Source organism: Centropristis striata, chromosome 9, assembly GCF_030273125.1.
Source record: "Centropristis striata isolate RG_2023a ecotype Rhode Island chromosome 9, C.striata_1.0, whole genome shotgun sequence".
Lineage (NCBI taxonomy): Eukaryota > Metazoa > Chordata > Actinopteri > Perciformes > Serranidae > Centropristis > Centropristis striata.
Genome location: NC_081525.1, coordinates 11277840 through 11298438, shown reverse-complemented (window position 1 = coordinate 11298438; position 20599 = coordinate 11277840). Strand labels below are relative to the sequence as shown.

The 20599-nt window shown below is 39.5% G+C and overlaps 1 protein-coding gene across 1 annotated transcript in view; it reads right to left on the bottom strand.

Moving 5' to 3' along the window:
* Positions 1 to 12759, bottom strand: part of ptprfa (protein tyrosine phosphatase receptor type Fa) — a 248912-nt gene extending 236153 nt beyond the window's left edge. Inside the window, exon 1 of the mRNA XM_059340745.1 lies at positions 12474 to 12759. The gene's annotated coding sequence lies outside the window, so the exon portion shown is untranslated. The remainder of the gene's footprint in view (positions 1 to 12473) is intronic.
* Positions 12760 to 20599: the final 7840 nt, after the last annotated feature.

Genomic DNA, 20599 nt, shown 5'->3' with positions numbered 1-20599 from the left:
CATCAAAGTGCAACCAAATAAGAATGTACTGACAAAAGTTGAAAGAACAAACAGAGCTGTGTGTTTTTTTAGTACTACATAAGTCAATTTCCTAGGTGTCTCGAGGATGGAAAGTGATGGCTGGGGTGAATTATTTATGTCCTTCTAAAAGCCATCTCTCAGCCAATTACTGCCAGAGCAGCCCAATTTCCTTGAGGGCCAGCATGCTGTAGCCCCAAAACTGCTGCTGCACTTTTGAGAAAAACTGCACAGCAGCAAAGCCGCCAACAACACATGGAAACAAAGGTGAGGAAACACAGTAACCAGTCATCCCGGTGTGAACAATTGGCTTCATATCCCATACTGTACAGATTATTTGTAGATAGAGCGAGTCTTCAGCCCAAGGCTTATTATGGATCATCACTCAGCAGCATACAGTGATGCATTTGTGCTCCTGCTTTGTTGACAGCTGTGTTAAATGTGGGTGCTGTAATATATGTAAATATGAGGGGAAGGAAGAAAGTGAGCCTATGTTTGTTTGGTGCACAGAGCGATTAAAGCTTAAGCTAAAAGTGAAGTATTGCCGAAACCTGACAACACATCAGACACAAATGCTGCTCTCTAGTGCCAAACTACTGTATCCGCCTATTACTGTAAACCTGACATTAGACACAATTTCTCCAAAACTGAAAAGGGAAAGGGAATTATGTCTTAGTCCTGACATCATATCACTACATTCATTTGCACGCACTGCTGCAGCGGTAATGCTGCCGGGCTGCCTCAGAGGAGGGGGAAGTGTTTTCCTGCAGCAGCTACAGTGTTTTTAACAACCACCAGGTGGCACATATGAGCAGAGTACACTGCTGCCTTTCGTATCTCTTTCTCTTGCTCTCAATAGGTGCATTTCCATTATAGTCGAAAACCCAGAATGAGGCGGGTCTCCCTCGCCGAAACACTCCTAATTTGAATGTGAACCGCCCCTTGCGGCAGTTTGACCTGGCCTCATTACAAAAAAACTAATATAACTAAACTAAGGCCCTGTTTACACGAGGTCGCTTGCGGGTAAAAACAACAAAACATTTTATCGGAAGTGCCTTTCGTCTCGACGGTGACGGCGATTTTGGGGCTTAAAAACACAAAAATCTGAAATCACCCTCCAGAGTGTAAAACTGTAATCCACTCCACTGTAGCGTGTCCGTCTACACTGCCAAGACGCAAAACTCTGCTCAGATCTGCTCACGTCACGTACGCTTTTATGTCACATACATGTGCCAGTACAGAGAAATAAACAAACGTGGGATTATTTCCATGCGTCGGACCTTCAAGCTGCTCTGGCAGCTCTTATAAACTTACAGGAGTCTTTCCACCAAATGTACAGGATATGTACAGATAGTATTAGTGAACAGAGAAGGATCTGTAATTACCTCTATCACATTTTGGATGCAGCAATTCGTCGGAGGCGAGCCAGACGGCTGTGGACGAGACCTGGGAGATCTAGTGGATGGTGGAGAACTTTGTGGAAGGAGTAGCTGATGAAAATGGGTGGTGTGAAAACTTCCACATACCCAAAGATGCTCTTATCGCTTTAAGTGATGCCCCCTGGTGTGCATACAATCGAATTCCACACACTTTTGCGTCACCGTATGCACGCAGATTTCCTCGTTCGTCTAAACGCGGAATTAAAAAAAGTGATGACGCGACTCCACTTTTGGGTCTTCTGTTCAGACCTTCATCATGTAAACATAGCCCAAAACTAAGCATTAAAAAAAAAAAACTTAAAAAAAAGAAATAGCAAACTCACTCTAAAAACGATTTAAAACTAACTGAATTTGAAAACAAAAAAATCATAATGAAATCAAAACTAAAACTAATGAAAAATCTTACTCACTTACTCACTTCCTCACTAATAAATAATAATATTAACCTACTAAAAGCTCATGAGCGGTGCTGGGGGGGGGGCTCCTTTCGCACAAACAGAAATTACAAAGTCACCACCAAGAAAATAACAAAAATAATCAAATAAATTATTTCCAGAAACGACTTGAAGCCTGCATACATGTTTTTACAGCATTGACCTATTTCTCCACTCGCTATTATTCCCAATGACAATGAATCAGGAGACATGTATTAAATCCCTGGAGGGTGGATGTAATAGGCGACCATAACTTAAGAGGGACATGATGTCATTGTTGCCACTGAGGAGCAACCACTACTTCATGTCTCTAAAGCCTCAATGACTCAAAGGCTCACTAGCAGCAAAACTCCTTCAGTTCCATTCCAGTGTATTTTATGCAGAGTATCGTCACATGTCATCACATCATACCAAGGCCACAGCCAAAGCTTTTAAGGAGACACTTCCTGATTCAACAGCTGCTCGCTGACCGCCCTCATAAACACCGTTAAATATGAACGCTGCTTATCCGTCATTTCTCAGCGCTGCATGGACAGAGAGTCACATTCCCTCACGCCTCACTGCTGAAGACGTGTGTCAGCAGACGCAACAACAAGAGCCGGGCAGGATCAGATTAAGACCTGTTGTCTGACAGTGAACTGATGCTCCTGATGCGGCTGCATTAAGATATTCACGTCAAATACTTTCTTTTATAGAGCCCAATATCACTAGTCATCATTTTAACTCGAGGGGCTTTACACTGTGCAGCAAACAGCATCGTCTGTCCTCTTGGCCTTGTCTCAGATAGAGAGATTAAAAGTGGCAAATCTAAGAGAAAAAAGTGGCAAATTTTACGAGATTAAAAGTGGCAAATCTAGGAGAAAAAAGTGGCAGATTTATGAGAAAAAGTCAGAAAAATAGGCTAGTGTTTTGTTTTTCAAGGAACTCCATTGCCACAGAAGCTGCAGCACGCCGTGTACTATGTCTGCAGCAAGTGACTTCATCAAATTATACTTTGCAATCGGATTTAGAAATAAGGAAATACTTGTGGTTTTAGCCAGAATCACCATATTATCATAGGTATCCGGACTTTGAAGAAAACACCGTATTTTTCTGCATCAGGAACTACAACGCAATGGACAGATGAAAGATATCGCTGGTTACATCTGTGACACTTTTTTCTCTCATAAATCTGCTACTTTTTTTCTCCTAGATTTGCCACATTAATTAAATTAAATTCAATCATTATTATTATTACTAATACCTTAAAATAAGATTAAAAAGGATGTTATCACATGAAAACATTGAGCGTGATATTGGTTGAGGTATCAAGGCAGTGTATTACTCAACTTAACCACTGTATATGTCACCATAATGGGCTTTTTCACAGTATTGTTTGTATTGTATGCAGGTGATGAGCTATAAATAGAACTGAATGGGCTGCTACAGTTTTTGATGCATTATACAACAACAATAAATTGCACATAATCAGATCATGTAGAGTCGATTAATAAGTATTAATGAGCTTTTTGAAACATGAGTATAAAGCATTTTGTTTGTACTGTATTGTACTGGTCTTTGTGAGATTCAACACAAACCCTAATATTACTATTTTGCAGTGCAGGATCAGCTCATCACATTCAAATAGTTTTCATTAATGTTTAACTTTGCTTCTGGATATATTGGTTTTGCAAAGGCAATCATATGCAGTGGTACACAGTAGCTCCTCACAGGATGCTCATTGGCCAAACTGCTGGCTGTGTGGACACAAGGACAAAATTTGAACCCTGACAAGATGGATTTGTGCGATACATAATTCTGTGATCTAATGATATGCCAAATATCTGGCTGCCATGCAAAGGTAATACACAAACTCAACGGCAAAATGTTATGATCTGTTTCTGAGTATTCTCTGGTGTTTCCACCTCCCTCGTGTGTGTGTGTGTGTGTGTGTGTGTGTGTGTGTGTGTGTGTGTGTGTGTGTGTGTGTTCTTGAACTTCCTGCATAGTGAGGACAGGAACACGTTTTTAACCAACAGAGTGAGGACATTTTTGCAAAGTGAGGACATTTTGGCCATTCCTCACTTCTTTAAAGGCTTTTTTGAGATTTCACACTTTATTTTAGGTTAAACGTTACTATCAGGTTTATGTTTTAGGGTTAACTTGAGGGGTTCAGGAACAAGGTTATTATAGCTGACGAAAAAGAAACGAAATAACAAAAACTAGATTTGAAAAAACATTTTCGTTAACTGAAATAAAGTGTTAAGAGTAATAATGAGATAATGAGATAATAATGAGAGTTTTTTTTAAAAAAGATAATTAACTGAAACTGTTTTTTGTGGTTACAAAACTAACTAAAACTAAAATTCACAACGAAATTAAAACTAAAACTGATGAAAAATTCACTATTCCAATGAGGGCCTCACAAAGATAGAAGTACAAGAATGTGTGTGTGTGTGTGTGTCCTCCCTGCTGACACACCTGCCTCTCATCTCCTCCTCAGCTGCAGAAGAAGAACCCCAGCTTGTCATTCAATCTTCATCAGATTGTCGTACTGACTACGGTGTTAGTTACTCTGCCAAATTTCCAGTGTTTGATTGCTTTGGAAACGTCTTGTGTTGCCTGCCTGCCTTTCTGCCTGCTAACACCTTTTCCCATGTGCACGCTCTCTTAGTTCCTCCCTGTAAGCTTTCATACAAAAGACATACAAAACAATAGACTGACATACGATGCGTTAAGTAAGAAACACCCTCTGCATTTTATGACTACAAAACTGATTCCAATTTACAAATAATGTTACAACTTTTGTTTACAATGATTCCAGTCATGAGCATTTTGAGGATCTCCACATACAGTCGGGCATGCTTGTGGAGTTTGCATGTTCTGCCAGGTTAGCGTGGGTTTTCTCCCAATATCCAAAGTCATACAGCTTAGGTTAAACTGGTGACTCTAAATTATCCGTAGGAGTGAATGAGAGCATGAGTCTATGGCTACGTTCAGACTGCAGGAAAATGTGACCCAAATCCCATTTTTTGCTCACATGTGACTCAGATCTGATGTTTTTATGACAGTCTGAACAGCACAAACAGATTTTTTTCATTTTTAATCAAATCCAGGCTACTTTTATATGTGGTCCTAAATCGGATACATATCTGATGTTTTCCAATGCGACCTCAGTCTGAAAGGTCCTGTCGCATTTCTTTTACCATTACTTCCATTCCATTACTTTTACATCACATTAGCTCCCGACCGTGGGGTTCAATTTAGAGTCACCAATTAAACCTAAGTGCATGTTTTTGGACTGTGGGAGGAAGCCGGAGAACCGGAGAGAACCCACGCTGACACATGGAGAACATGCAAATTCCACACAGAAGAGCCACATGCTGGAGTCGAACCGGAGACCCTTTAAATGTAAAATTATAGAGCCTAATATAATAACTGGCTGCTTCTATATGGCATGGAAAGCTCTGCTTAGGTGGATGGACATTTTGCCATCCATAGATAAGTCATGAAAAGCAAGTTCCATAATGGGAAAACAAATTAAATTAAAAGAGAGAGAGCTAGCTTTACAGAAGTCAAAGTCAATGACAAACATCTGCCCGTTCCCTGCAATATCACTGAGTCACATATTATTCCCCACGCATCAGCCATCAGCATGCAAATATATCTGCAGACAGACTGTGGGCTGTCTGATGATATATATATATATATATATATATATATATATATATATATATATATATATATCCCCCTTCATGTATGAATGATGACATGTATTTAGAGACTCCCAGCCCTCCCCTGCATTCAGCCCGGCTCAGTGAAATGAAGGCAAAGACTGGTTGTCTTGGACTGTAACAGCAGATTGTGAGAGCACTCTGCCCCGGTTCTTTAGTTCTAGACTTGGTTTCTACAAAAGACTCACAATGACTGAATACAGTTTACCATTTAATAAAAGAATAGTAACCAAATGCAATGAGCAGCTGGACTCAGCTGTGTCCACAGCAATCATCAGTCAGACTGCCAACAAGTTCCTAAATTCACAGTTATCTTCTGGGTGTGGGCCCCACCCCGACTGTACTGTAGGTTGGACTTGTTTGCGATTGGTCAATTTAGAATGGTGACGGCAGAAGCCAATATATATTATTATTATAATTAGATACCGTATTTCCTCAAATAGTAGCCGGGGCTTCTATTAACAAAAACGCTGAATGTTCATTTTAAGCAGGATTTAAAATGTCTAAACTACTAAAAAGCCCAGAAGAATATGTGTAAACGGCTCGACTTTACAGAGAATGACTAGGACAGCGGGAGACTTTGACATAACACTGGTAAGACACCCGGCTTATAAATGAGGCCGGTCATTACGGGAGAGACGACTACATTTTGCTTCGTTTTTCGCATTGTTTTTAAAAATACACTGGAAGCCATGGCTACGTGGACTGAAGCACTGGAGGAGCAGCTGGTGGCACAGAGCGACCACCGTTATATGACATAACCATATGTGGAAATGTGGAAATGTTGTATGCGCTTTGTTTTTAATCTCCCGTTACGTGATTTCCTGTTTTCATGTTTTGGATTACAGTTACGAGACTAGCGCCACCCGTTGTTAAGGAGACTTGTTGCATCTCGCACAGTTGCAGAACGTACAGGCTGCTGTGTAGTCGGCAGTCGTCATGGCGATGTGTTTCACTCCTTTTTTCATCCGACTGTGTCCGACGAGAGGTGAGAGAATTGTCGGACAAGAGCTCGTCGGCGTCGGGTCCTGTTGGGTCCCGTCAGGTCCCGTGGGGGCGATGTGTGGGGGCCTTTAACCACCAGCCAAATAGAAGAAATGTTCTCTTTAACCGAAGAAGTGAGCCTAGCTCAGGATGAGGACAGGATGTGCCCCCTTGACCTGCAGTTCAATAGGGGAACTAAACTTTAAATGTTGTAGAGCACTCTTGTGCAATGTCACTGAAGTTTTCTGACAAATAATAGTTTTATCACTTCAGTTACAGCTATGCTAAGCTAAGCTAAATATCCCTGTCCTGAACAGCTGAACTCCCACATCTCCACTCACTGCTGCAACAATGTGACGGTGGAGAGTGTAAAAAAAACGTTTCATTCATCATTCATGCTCTTGGGGCTCAGGCACCTCAGCACCTTGACCATTTTACAAACCATCCACCAACTTCCACTGTGTTCAGATGATTTTCTCTTGAAATCAAAGTCAATGTTACCTTTAACCTGGCTGCTTTATGTTGCAGCCACCACTGGCAACAGCTATAGTCATTGGTGTTTGAGTGAAAAATGACATGGGCGCAGCAGCTCTTTCAAAGAGGCTGAAGTTCATTATAAATCAGATAAGCCTTAAAAAAAACCCTGAACAATCCTTTTTAAGGATTTACTTTGCAGCTGCTGAATCAGAGAGGCCCCATTGATGAGCAGCAGACTCTGAGGAGAGGCTGTAACGCCTCTGAAGGCTGCGTATCACTCACTAAGGATTTCTTCAGGCTGATATAATAAAAGGAATATTTTAATATCCTATTTATGAACAGCAACAGACTGCTTCCTGTCGCTTACAGCCAAGTCTTGCATGTCTAACATTATCTTAAGAGCATCAGTTCACTGTGAAAAAAGGACAAAAAAATCCATAAAATGAGAGATATGAGACGCCACACAGACCCCAGTTATGACATCTTTAATAACTGAAGCTGGAACATATAATGCAAATAAATATTTTGTGGAACAGGGAAGGGATTCCTGCATCAACAAGTGAATTGGTCTCGATGTATCTCTTAAGTTGTGGTTTTGTGTCTCAGTGAAAACACGACATGTCCCTGAGCTCCTTGTGAAGTATTCATTGCAAAGTCAAGAGCACACACAGCCTCAGTGCCAGTAAATTAATACATGCAACCTCACACAATAACCTGGCAAACAAGCTCAAGTCTGGAGCACAAACTGCACAGAGGAGCAGGATTAGCTCCATTAGCGCAGGAATCTCAGAAGCAATTAACCTGCCGCGAGCAAAGCCGTCTCTCAGATTCCATCCAGGGAGGGGGGGGGGGCTCTCTCAATGCTGGAGTCAAATGCAACATGTGATTTCTCATTTTAGAGAACAACAACTAGAGGTGGGACTCACCAGAGGCTCCATGATACGATTTTATCCCGATACTTGAGTCACGATACCATATTATTGCAAAATGGTGAGTATTGCTATACAATATATTGAGATTTAACAGTTTAACTGCATTTTGTGACCACAAAATGAAATTATAGCAAGAATTGTTTTGTCAAATGAGAGAAAATTATCTCTATTCATCTCACTTCAATCTTTTTGGTGAATGGACTGCTTTTATCCAAAGCGCTTTACACTACAGACTGCGCTCATTCACCCATTCACATAAACATTCATACATACACCATTGGGAACTCATTCACCTACTGATGAACGCAGCATCAAGAGCAATTTGGGGTTCAGTATGTTACTTCGGCATCGACGTCGTAGGCTGCCATGGTCTGGGATCGAACCACCGCCCTTCCGATCGATTTGACGACCGCTCTACCAACTGAGCCACAGCCGCCCCTTTTTTTTATTTCTCCACAATGACAGTCAAACCCACAGACTGACCAACAAAGTATTCAGTCATACTAGGATAAAATACTTTATTATTCCTGAAGGTTTGAATAGAAGGATAGAAGGATTAAATTCAATCAATAATTGTTTTGTCAAAAAACAGAAAATTCTCAGTCTATACATCTCATTTCAGTCTTTTTATTTCTCCACAATGAGAGTCAAATCCACAGACTGACCAACAAAGTATTCAGTCAAACTGAACTGAACTGATATCAAACGTAATGTATCAAATGTATGGACGACAACAACTGCAGCATTTTATCAAACCTTCAAAAACTTTAAACTTCACTGTTCTGAACTCTGAACTTTGCAGACTTATTTCGACAACCTCTGGACATGATATCCTGATACACATGATGCCTATAGATTCCTTAGATCTTCTAGTTCTTCGCCCAGCTGCCTGAAATGTCAGCACTCCCCAAAGACCGAACAGCTCTCTGCTTAACATTCGACAACTTGTTCAGTGTGCTATCACTCTGGTGAAACTGAAACTGTACTACTGTGTCTGCCTTTTTGTCTTATGGTTGTTTTATAAGACTGAACACTGAACTGAACATGTACAATATAATCAGAACTAATATTATCCTGAGTTTCAAAATATTACAAATTGGGAGCTAATTTAATTTCTTTCATTTATTTTGAAAGTAAACTAAACCAAAATGTAATTCTAAAATATTCATCTTACTCTTATTTTTATCAATCTTAAAAACTCAACTATTTTTCTCCAAGGAAACCTTTCCCCTAACTTGCAACACAAATATGAAACGTAGACTAACATCGGAGGAGGATTACGAGGAGGTCTGCAGACTGAACCAGAACCGCCATGTAAATAACTCATTTTTAAATATTTCCTTACAGCTGACGGTTTAACAAACTACAGAACACTTTTATGTTATTATCATATTAAATCAACATTATGCAATATTTGTGATTTGTATGATGTGGTGCCCCCTACAGTCTCCAGGTCTGATCTGGGACCGCATGTCAGGGTTAGACCAAGAAACTCTTTGTTAGTTTTTTCTTTGCAACTTTGCATCGAGCAGGTTTGGACAAAATACATGAAACTGTGGGGAATGATGGGGAATGCTGAACTTTGTCTTTTATTGGAGATTCGTCTAGTCGTTCTTGTAAAAATTGCAAATAAATGCGCAAAATTTATCATAGAAAGCACGTATTAGTTGTTCTGAAAACATTACTGATCTTGACTCATGAGACCCCGAGGGCTTACGTTGAACTATTTTATGAATACTTCATCACAGAGAATCAACAATTCACCATGCAAAAACAAGAGAGTGTCAGTTCCGAAGACCTCTCGGTCCTGGCATGCTATTAAAGACAATGCAAAAAAGATGAACAGCCTCTGCTGGCAGCTTATTAGACAAAGCTTGAAACAAACAGTAAATTCCTCAGTTAACTGGGTCAAAAGTCAGTTATTATATGCAAAATTCTACCACATTAGTGTGGAACGTATCAGTACATTCCCAAGGTCCGTTATCAATGAGTGCAGACCAAAATCTCTGGATAGACCCACAGACAATCAGAGCACTAACAGGTGACCCACAAGCAGTCAGAGCAACTAAACGTGTGTTGCAGATGAAACTGAAGTAATCAAGTCGCCATTACTACGGCGGCATCTCCACACAACATACAACAAATAAATGCAAGCTGTGATGTGAAGTTTTTCTACTTCTACTTTTAGTGAAATGTCACTTTTGACAGTGATGTGTAGGAGTTGTTTCACCATGTGAAGCTTCTAACATAGTGAAACAACAAGTATCAGCCAAGTTGATGCTCTTTAACGTTAGTGGGCTAACATTACAGGCAGCAGTTGTCCCGCAGTATAAATTACTTAATCACAGAGGATCAGCAAGGTCTTAAAAAGTCTTAAAAGATCAAAAATCCAATAATTTGCGTTTAAGGCCTTAAAATGTCAAAAATTCTCTTAAAATCTCATAAAATGACTTAAATGTGATTTTCAAAGGTCTTAAAAATGCATTAACGTTACTTTTATTTTAAACAAATGCATAAACTTCAGTCTGGCATTTAAATGTTTGCATTTTTGAGGACGCTGTAACATAACTACAAAACAGAACTAAGTACCTGTTCAGCCCGGTAAGAATTTATTGAGCACAACCAGGGAGTGTGCTGTGCTCATGCCACAGTTGCAGGAATTTTCCTTCATGTCTTTTGTACTTTTTTGCCAGTATGGATGTGATATTGGTCTTAAACTGTATTCATTATGGTCTTAAAATCATAAAAAGTCTTAAAACAATTGACTTTTTGAAACCTGTAGAGACCCTGAATCAACTAACGTTGGTGTTATAGTGAAATATATAAAAATAAAAAATAAAAAGTGTTGTTATTTGCCTGTCCAGATCAAGGACAACTGGAGATGGGAGAGAGACCAGACGCGTCTGCCAGAGAAAATTAGACATGAGCTCGGCGGATTGGACTGGTTTGAAACAGATTACTTTGAGGAGGTCAATTATTTGATCGTGATTAGTGATCGTGAGAAATTTCAGGTCGGTTACGGTGATCAGCTGTGAGCATATTTACTCAATCAAACATGATGGAAATGTGCGTGAAAACCAATCAGAGAAGTAAATAGAAAGAATAAACGTGGAGCTGAGTGCAACAAAACAGATGTCAGCCATGAATTGGAGCAGTAAACCAGAGAGGTGCAGGTGAGTGTTGGGAAAGAGCAAAGAAAATTATAATCTGCCGCTGTACAGAGAAAAAACTAACATTCACAGCATGGCAATTCACACACAGGCATGGTGCATTCAATCGTGGTGGAACAGCTATGGTGCATTCAATAAAACATATGGAAACAAGTTATTACTGAATGGAACTTAGTTCAATAAACAATTTCACAAAAACATTAACAGCGTGGGCTTTCTAACAACAACAAATCGGTTTAATCATTTGATGAAGTTCCACCCAAGTGATTACGGTATGCAGAATATATAAATATGTATGCTGCCAGCACACGTAGCATTAGCAGTTCAGCCACTACTAGCGGTGCAGCCAGTAGACCAAAGCAGCAATCAATCGTGTCATCTTTTCCAGCCATTGCGCCGTACAAGCAACATTCCAAGAGGAGACATTAGGCTTACATTTAGTTTATTTTGGGTGTTGCATACCTGCAAAAACACTCAGGATTGTAAAGTAATTCACTGCATTCTTGTGCTGTTGAGTAAAAAGTGTTTATATATTTTTCTATGTTCATCTTATTTAATTTGCTTTGTTATTTACTTAATATGTTATGAACTAATCTCTAGTTTCTTTAGTTTTCAGTACAGATGCAGAAAAATTAAAATTATGAGATAAAAAATCGTAATTAGGAGATGAAAAATCAAAGTTATAAGATACAAAGTCAAAGTTATGAAATAAAAGTTATAATTATGAGACAAAAAAGCTCAACTATTAGATAAAAAGTCAAAATTATGAGATAAAATGTCATAATTACGAGATAAAAAGTCGAAACTAAGGTTCCTTCCTTTCAAGTTTTTATCTCATAATTATGACTTTTTATCTCATAATGTTGACTTTTTATTGCATAAGTACAACCTTTTATCTCATAACTTTGACATTTTATCTCATAATTTTGACTTAATATGGGCAACAACAAAAAGAAATCTCAACTAAGCCAAGTTTTCATTTTAATTTTTTAACTGGTGAAAATGCACTTCCATACAATGGACTCAAAGTTTCCCTCCTGCAGGCAAAGTGAAGTGTTCAGTATACTCTGTTTAGTTTGTTCATTCTTCTCCCTCCTTTCTACTATTAGTAAACTTTAGACTCTTTTAGTGTTAAGAGTGCAATCTATGAATCCTACAATTAAACCTGTGTTAGGAGGATATTCGTAGAGGCCTGAAATAAATACTTGAGAGCCACTATCAAAGGTATAATTACCATGTGAGCAGATTGCCATGTTCATGTTCAGCATAAAAACTTCATTCAAGTTGCTAAAAGGCAAGTGCTTACCTGTGTCAGGCTCCATGGAGAAAAAAAGAGTATCCTGAGGAGAATTGGTGCTGGCAGATTTTTTTGCGTTGTTCCTTAGAAGTTAACAGAGCAATTCACCTACATAGCCCCTAAAACAATACCCCTCCAAGCCGATGGAGCCCTGAGCCTGGGGGGGAGGTGTACGGCCACCGAGGTCAGCCACAGGTAGAGCCTCCAGAGCTCTGCAGCAGCGTGATTGATCTGAGCCCAGATCAGCTCCTTGTGGCTGGTAGCACAGGTCGGAGCTGCTGGTCTCTCCTGGGAGTACGGAGGAGTGAACAGCCTGCAGCTCTGTGAGCACAGCCAGCCAGCCAGCCAACACGCCAGTAGCCAATGTCTACGTGCATGATGTCACAGGTGTTGGGTTTCAGCTGGAGGCTGAGAGGCGGGCTGTGCTCCGGTGGGAAGCTCTGCGGAGGGTTTGACCCAGTACAGGTAAGACAGACTCCTCCCTAAAGGCTCTACCTGACCTCAGCAGACAAGAGAAGAGAGGTAGATGGAGGGAGGGGGGCTGTGTGTGTTTGTGTGACACAGAACAAGGCTTCAATGGGTCAAACTGGGCTACAAGTTTGATGAAACGACAACCCGGGGTCCAGAAATCACAAATGAAATATTGATTTTAAGAAAATCACATTTAAGAGCTACTAAATGGGGCCACATGCACCAAAGTTGTCTGAAATGTCTTGTTTTCTCTCAGTTTCCACAATTTTACCTCTCACATTCACAGTTTTACTTCTCACATTCACAATTTTACCTCTCACATTAACAATTTCACCTCTCACATTCACAATTTTACCTCTCACATTAACAATTTCACCTCTCACATTCACAATTTTACCTCTCATATTCACAATGTTGACTGTCACATACAAAATTTTAACCCTCACATTCACAGTTTTACTTCTGAAATACACAATTTCACCTCAGATTCACAATTTTACCTCTCACATTTATGTCTTTTCTTTTTTGTTTAGTTTCATATGATACCATACGGATATCTCCAGGATATTCCTAAAAATGAGCCTACTATGACCTCCAGAAACAATGAAAAACACTGACGTGCCGGAATGCTAAATATAGATACATGTCGGCCATGAATCAATATATTATTGTCACGCAAAATATCGTAATACTATCTATTTTTTTCCCCACCTCTAACCTTATACTCTGAATTTTCTGAATTCACCTCTGCCTTCCTTTAAAACATTTCCAATAATGGATGCAGAAGATTTCCAAATGTTTTTGTTGGGGTCAATGACAGTGTTCATGTGTTTGGGTTACTGTCACAGCCCTCAGTTTGGCAGACAGCAGTGATTTAAGTGTAGAAGCCAGTCTGAGGTTGGAATCAGAGCTGTAGTGAATCCAAAATGCTTTGTGTTGGCAGTTGGAATCGAAGCAATGTGAAAAAAAAGTTACTCATTAACTCAAAATGAGCCAGAGCTGTGGAATAAGTCAGCAAAGATGCAGTTTGTGAAGCAAAGCATAAAAATTGGTTTAGATGTTTCTTACAACTCCCAAGGTGCATTTTGGTAAGTTATATCTGTTATCTGTCTTGTCTCAAAATCAACAATACAAAAGGAATTCAAAAAAGAGCTAAATCTTGCATAGAACAATGTTCCCTCTTCTGTAAATACATCTCAAGTCTTTTAATAATTACCCAACAATCATCAGTCAATGGTTTGTACCAAACACCAACAGACCATCCTTTCATGTACATAAGGATTATACATTGCATACACATTACACTGTAAACTTAGGTTAAGCAAATCAAAAATCAAACAAAATAAAGATTTTAAAGAGTCCATGCAAAATGTCCTAATCCAAGTTTCTCCAAATCCGGACCATTGCACATTTTTTTCAGAGACTTGTAGGATTAAATCAGCGAAAACTCTTAATAAACTTATTTTTCAGTTCACACAGTGTGGTTTAATGGCTTCGCTTGGTCCTGGGGGGGTCATGACCTTTGCTCCACAAATGGAGCAGCATGTAAGCTAAAGGAAAAAGGAAAAAAAAATAGCCTGAGTTTGGAGTCATGGGGGTTTTCTCACAGGAACAGAGCTCAGAAGCAAAGAACAAAAGGGACACAGTATGGGCACATATTTTCCTGACAATTAAATGTCCAGAGCTTACAAAATAAATGAGCTATAATTGCTTCCATTAACTTGGAATGTGAGAGGTGGAGATCAAGATAGAGAACACAACTACAATTATTTTCTACCTCAAGTCTGAAGCACTACTATAAGAAGAACTCTCATCAATGGGGAGAAAAGAATAGAAAACTCCAGACTGCTTCATCACCATGGAAGAAGAGTTCAGTATCTGAAATATGTTTGTGAATACATGTTTTATCTGGAGTGATAGCATTCATGATAGTGTAGAGTCAGCAAATACTGACAGTCAGTATATAAATATATATTAATATAAAATATATTATTAATATTATATTTATTATTATTATTATAATATATTAATATAAATTGTTGGTCTGACGGTCAGACCAACAATTTATATTTACATGGACTGAATCAATGACCTCATTTGACATTAAGTTTTATGTCTGAAATGGTTATTGATGAATTAATTTTAGATAAGTATTTAACAATTAGATTTTGTGTTATTAACAGCAGCTAAGTATTAGACGTGGAGGGAAAAATCAATTCAGCATAGAATCCCAATATTTTGCGTGGCAATATTATATTGATTCATGGACGCCAAGCAGGCGGTAACCTCCATGTCTGAGCAAGGAGGCAAACCAGGAAGTGCCTTAAGCTGTGGCTCAGTTGGTAGAGCGGGTTGCCCCCCATCGGGAGGGTTGGTGGTTCGATCCCCGACCGTCGAAGTATCCTTGAGCAAGATACTGAACCCTAAATTGCTCCTGATGCTGCGTTCATCGGTGTGAGAATGAATTCCCAATGGTGGCAGGTGGCATCGTTTAGGGTAGCCTCTGCCACCAGTATGAATGTGTGTGTGAAAAGGTGAATGAGCGCAGACTGTAGTGTAAAGCGCTTTGAGTGGTCGCAAAGCGACTAGAAAAGTGCTATATAAGCGCTATATAAGTGCAGGTCCATTTACCATTTAAGCTGCATTCTACTGAAAATTCCAACAGGGGGCACTGACGACTGCAGAAACATTTCTGTCCATTAATTTTAATGCAAAATGACAAAACTGTCAAAAGAAATGAATCAAATTACTGGTATCATATAAAACTAGAAGATCTAAGTAATATTGCGTGGCAATATTATATCAAGTCGTGGCCGCCAAGTATCGATATTAATCGTATATTGTAGGAATATACTGGAGATACTGGTATCATATGAACCGTGATCAGCGAGATCACCGGCGGTGACCGACGGCCCGCCGGCTCGGCGCAACGAGCCGCCGAGACCGCCCGTGCGGCGCTAATAGCCCCGCTACCGGTGATCTCGCTACCAGCCGGGGGACAGCGGAGCCGCCGAGAGACCTTTCGCCTTTGCGTCTGCAGCAGCCATGTTGGATCCGGAAAGCTTCCAAGTGCCGAGTGGTACGCGTCATCGTCTTGCCGTCCCTCCCCGTTCTGTGATTGGATCCCTAAAACAGGGCTAAGAAATCCCTCTAGTTTCCAGACTGCCTGGAGGTTCGAAATTAAATTCGAGCGCGCAAGGCAGTCTGGGTATACCCAGGCTACACAATATCGCCAAATACTTAAAATCACAATAATATCGTATCGTGACTAAATTATCAGGATAAAATCGTACCGTGGAGCTTCTGCTGATTCACACCTCTACTTAGTATAAGGTGTTGATGTTAAATTTTACTACTAATAATTTATATGAATATGTTATTGACAATTGAAGATCAAGATCAAGATTTTTTGAATTAACTTAAGTGTAAGTGGTGCATTATTATTAGTGATTAACTATTAAGCATCACATTATTTCAACCAAACAATTATTATATTACTAATGTATTTTCATCTTGAATACCATGTTGTTAATGCTATAACTGCCTATAAGTTTGTTTTTCACAACACCTGTTTTGTCAGCTTCAAGTTGAAATGTTGCCATATTGGCTCAGTTTTTGTTTTCTCTCAGACTAACTCTGCCAACATTTTAGTATAGAAAAATGCCTCCCACCTCCACTGACATTGACTCTCTTTTATGTTGCAGTTGTTTGGTTTGGCAATAAAATGCCTATATCCTGTCAAACTCTGTTAGCCCAGTCATTAACATGAAACTGTGTGTTTGTTTATCACACATTAATCTCCAAAGAAATGCAGCAAGCTCAGATACAGCAACATGACCAAAGTAGTTTGCTATCGGTGTTATTTCTTGCCTTCATTAATCCATGTGCACCATGTATAACATCACACATGTGGTGGTGGTGAGACTTTCTGATCCTTAGCAATTATATTTCAGACTGCGGCAGAGAGCTTAGCGTAAGTTCAATCAGGAAGACCTAACTTTTCACAAAATCTGTCTCTCATTCATCCTTTCTGTGAAAGACAAGAAGTGTCTGAATGGCAGCATTAGAAATTGCTCTAAAATCACTGGAGTCCAGCTTCAGGACCTCTGCTCCCTTTGGACATCAGATCTAAACCCAACCTGATCACATACTTAGCAGTGAGCAAATTATTTTATCCCTTCTGCCATTAGGCTGCTAAATGCACAAAATGCTGTAAAAACTGAGAGTCATTCTGCATCCCCACTCTGCTGTACGGTCACTGGTTGTGGTTGTTGTTGATGTCACAATGTATTATTTATTACCTTTACTGTATATTATACAGTGGTGGAAGAAGTATTTAGATCTCTTACTTCAGTAAAAGTACTAATACCACACTGTCAAATTACTCCACTACAAGTAAAAGTCCTGCATTCAAAACTTACTGATGTAAAATTACAAACGTACCAGCATCAAAATGTACTTAAAGCATCATATGTAAAAGTATTCGTTATGTGAGATTGTTTGATGCATTTATGTAAGCAGCATTTTAATTTTGTTCGGGTAGGGCTCATTATCAATTTACTGTAAAAAAAAAAAAAAAATGTCTCATCACTTTAAGTTGAACGTGTTTTTTTTTAATCTTTACCTGAAAAGTAACTAAAGCTGTCAGTTAAATGTAGTGGAGTAAAAAGTACAATATCTACCTCAAAATGTAGTAGAAGTATAAAGTTACATAAAATGGAAATACTCTAGTAAAGTATACGTACCTCAAAATTGTACTTAAGTACAGTACTTGAGTAAATGTTCTTATATATATAAGATATATATATATCTATATATATATATATTTGCTGACTGTAAAACTGATTTGCCCTTTTTGGACTAATAAAGTATTGTGAATCTGAATCTGAATCAAACAGTTTTTGTCACGACCTCATCAGCCAATCATGTCCCTGCTGTCTAAGATTTTAAAAAATCAAACTTTAGTGACATCGTTGCAGCCCTCCTCTAGCCGTCATATCTGTGTCGTGGTCTATTCTGTTTCCTCATCACTCTGTGTATATGTCATTAAAATATTCTTACACTTTAAAAACCAAATCTGTCCTGATTGAACAAATAATGGTAACAGTACTGCTCAGCGCCACTAACTTAGGGAGGCAGGAGAAGTTTTTGCTGTTGTTTGGTAACATTTGTAATTTGCCACAACGTGTCCTAATGACTAATGATGTTGGTTCAGTTGGTTACCATAAAATCACACTAGGCCCTTTAATAGTGATGCCGGGACATTTACAGCTCTGTAATGTCTCGCCTGCACTATGAATGCACCAGAAGCGGGAATTTTCCACCTCCAGAGGTCACAGAGGCGGAAAATTGGTGGGACTGTTGGAAGTGGGACCACTATGATCGGCCATCCCGGCAAGGCGGAATATTTGATGTTGTCATGATCCGATCCTGGCTTTCCTTCCTACTGCAGCTCTACCAGTACTTTTCCACTCACCTGCGGTCCACTCCCACCTCATCAGGGCAACCACCTTCACCTGTGTTCCTTCACCTGATTTAAACCCAATCTTTCCACTCAGTCTCTGCCAGATTGTCTTCAGCAGCATGCTAAACTGTTGAGCATTTATCTTTGGATTTCTTCCCCAGTTTTGACCCTGCCTGTCCCTGACCCTTCCTCATTGTCCCTTCCCAGGTAACCAGGTCTAACACAAACCTCCCACTTGTTCCAACAGTCATCGAATCACTGTTGAGCAGCTGCACAACAACTGTGGCCGTCGTCACTAACTGTGCACAGCGTCCACCGCTTAACGTTAACAAACCGGCATTGCTAACTGTGCACAGAGTGTCCAGTGCTTGTTGGAAAAAAACGGAGATCGCTAACTGAAAACATACTGCTGCAGGACATACAGGTGATGGAAAAATCCATTTCCAGTAGTTCAAGTCAAATAGCTCCAACCAAGTATTGAGTCATATAGATGGACATACTTATCAGAGGCCAACATTTCCATATTAAACATATTTTTTAAAATTGGTCTTTTTGTAATATTACATTTTTTTTGAGACACTGAATTTTAGGTGTCCATTAAATGTAAGCCATAACCATTATAATTAGAAGAAATTTAATAAATTAAGACATGAAATGTTTCATTCTGTGTGTAATGGATCTATATTATGTGTATTTTTCACTTTTTGAATTGAATTACTGACATAAGTAAACTATTCTATGATATTCTAATTTATTGAGATGCACCTGTACTTACTGTACTGCTACAGAGCTAACTGTGTAGCCTATTAGCACTGTGCTACTGTGCAGCACTGCTGCTGCTCTGTCTCACGTCACTATCGTCTCCTCCTACCTCGTTCCACGACACCGGACTGCTCTACGAAAGGGCACGAATATCACGGCTTCACAGGATCACTGAATGCCCTAGGGCAAAAAGCTGGCACAGATCTTTACAGCAATATAGCAAGGCCTACTGGTTTCTTCTTGCACATCAGACTGGACGGACAAAGCTGGAAATCAAGCAAACTCTAATGTTGGCCAGCAGTAAACCTATAAAGCTTAAATTTAAAATGCCGCCTTTCCAACCCATCCTGAACAATCATGTTTATTCATGTTAAAGCTATGATTGAGTCTGACCCTTCCATGACCAAAAAATTAATGATTTTCCACTAGTAAGTCAGTGGCATTAAATAAATCTGCAACAAAGACCATTTCTTTTACCTCTGCTGTGGCTGCTCTGACAGGGGGGTATCCATTTCAACTGAACATCACAGAGCACATTTCAAAAGCCTGCCAGCTCATGTTTCTCATAAAGATTTTTCATTTTACCAAATGAACTCCTGCAATTTCACAGGGTCAAAAGACACATCAAACAAGCTGTACTTCCCCCTGAAAATGAGCGGCCACCTGCTAGAGGAAACTGGCTGTATTTCCTTTCCCTTCATTCGATAACAAAGGGCCGCTTGGCATCTGTGATTAGTGTCGTGAGCTGGATGTTAATAACCTGCTGAAATCATACATTCAGAAACAAAATGTGTCCGGCCAAAATCCAATAATACTGGGAGTGAACTGATGCCTGAACTTCAAAAAATTGGTTAGAATCTTGTGTAAGCTACTATGCAGCTGGGCGCAATGCATCACTTTTCTCCTCCAGGAAAAAAAGCTTTAACACCCCCTTTAGGGGCAGGCTGCTCATAGGAAAGTTCTGACTGAATGTCAAGAACACACACACCCTCCTCACATTTATTATCTCTGAAATCAGCACATTGTTCATATAATAATGCTGCTTTTCTGCAAGAGTGCTCAGCATGAAACTGTGGGGAAGAACATTTCTGAGTGTACAGTTCTTTGTAAATGCCAGAACGGACTGAGAAAACTGAGAAAACCCGATCTTGTCAATATGCAACTTGAAATGAACCGAAAATGTCTTTACACTCTTCATAATAACATAAAAGATTTCTAATGTTATGTGTCATCTCTCAATCCCACAGAAGAGAAAATGTCACTCTTCTGAACACAGCCTCCCTCAAGTGTATTTTGGCATTTTTATGATATTTTATATTTTTGCTGAGTCATTTCCTTACAACGGTGATGAGCTACACTTTGAGCACAACATTCAGCTATTTCACACATAATATTTGCCAAAGTTGTAAGGAGAGGGTTGTTGCTAAGACTGGAAAAG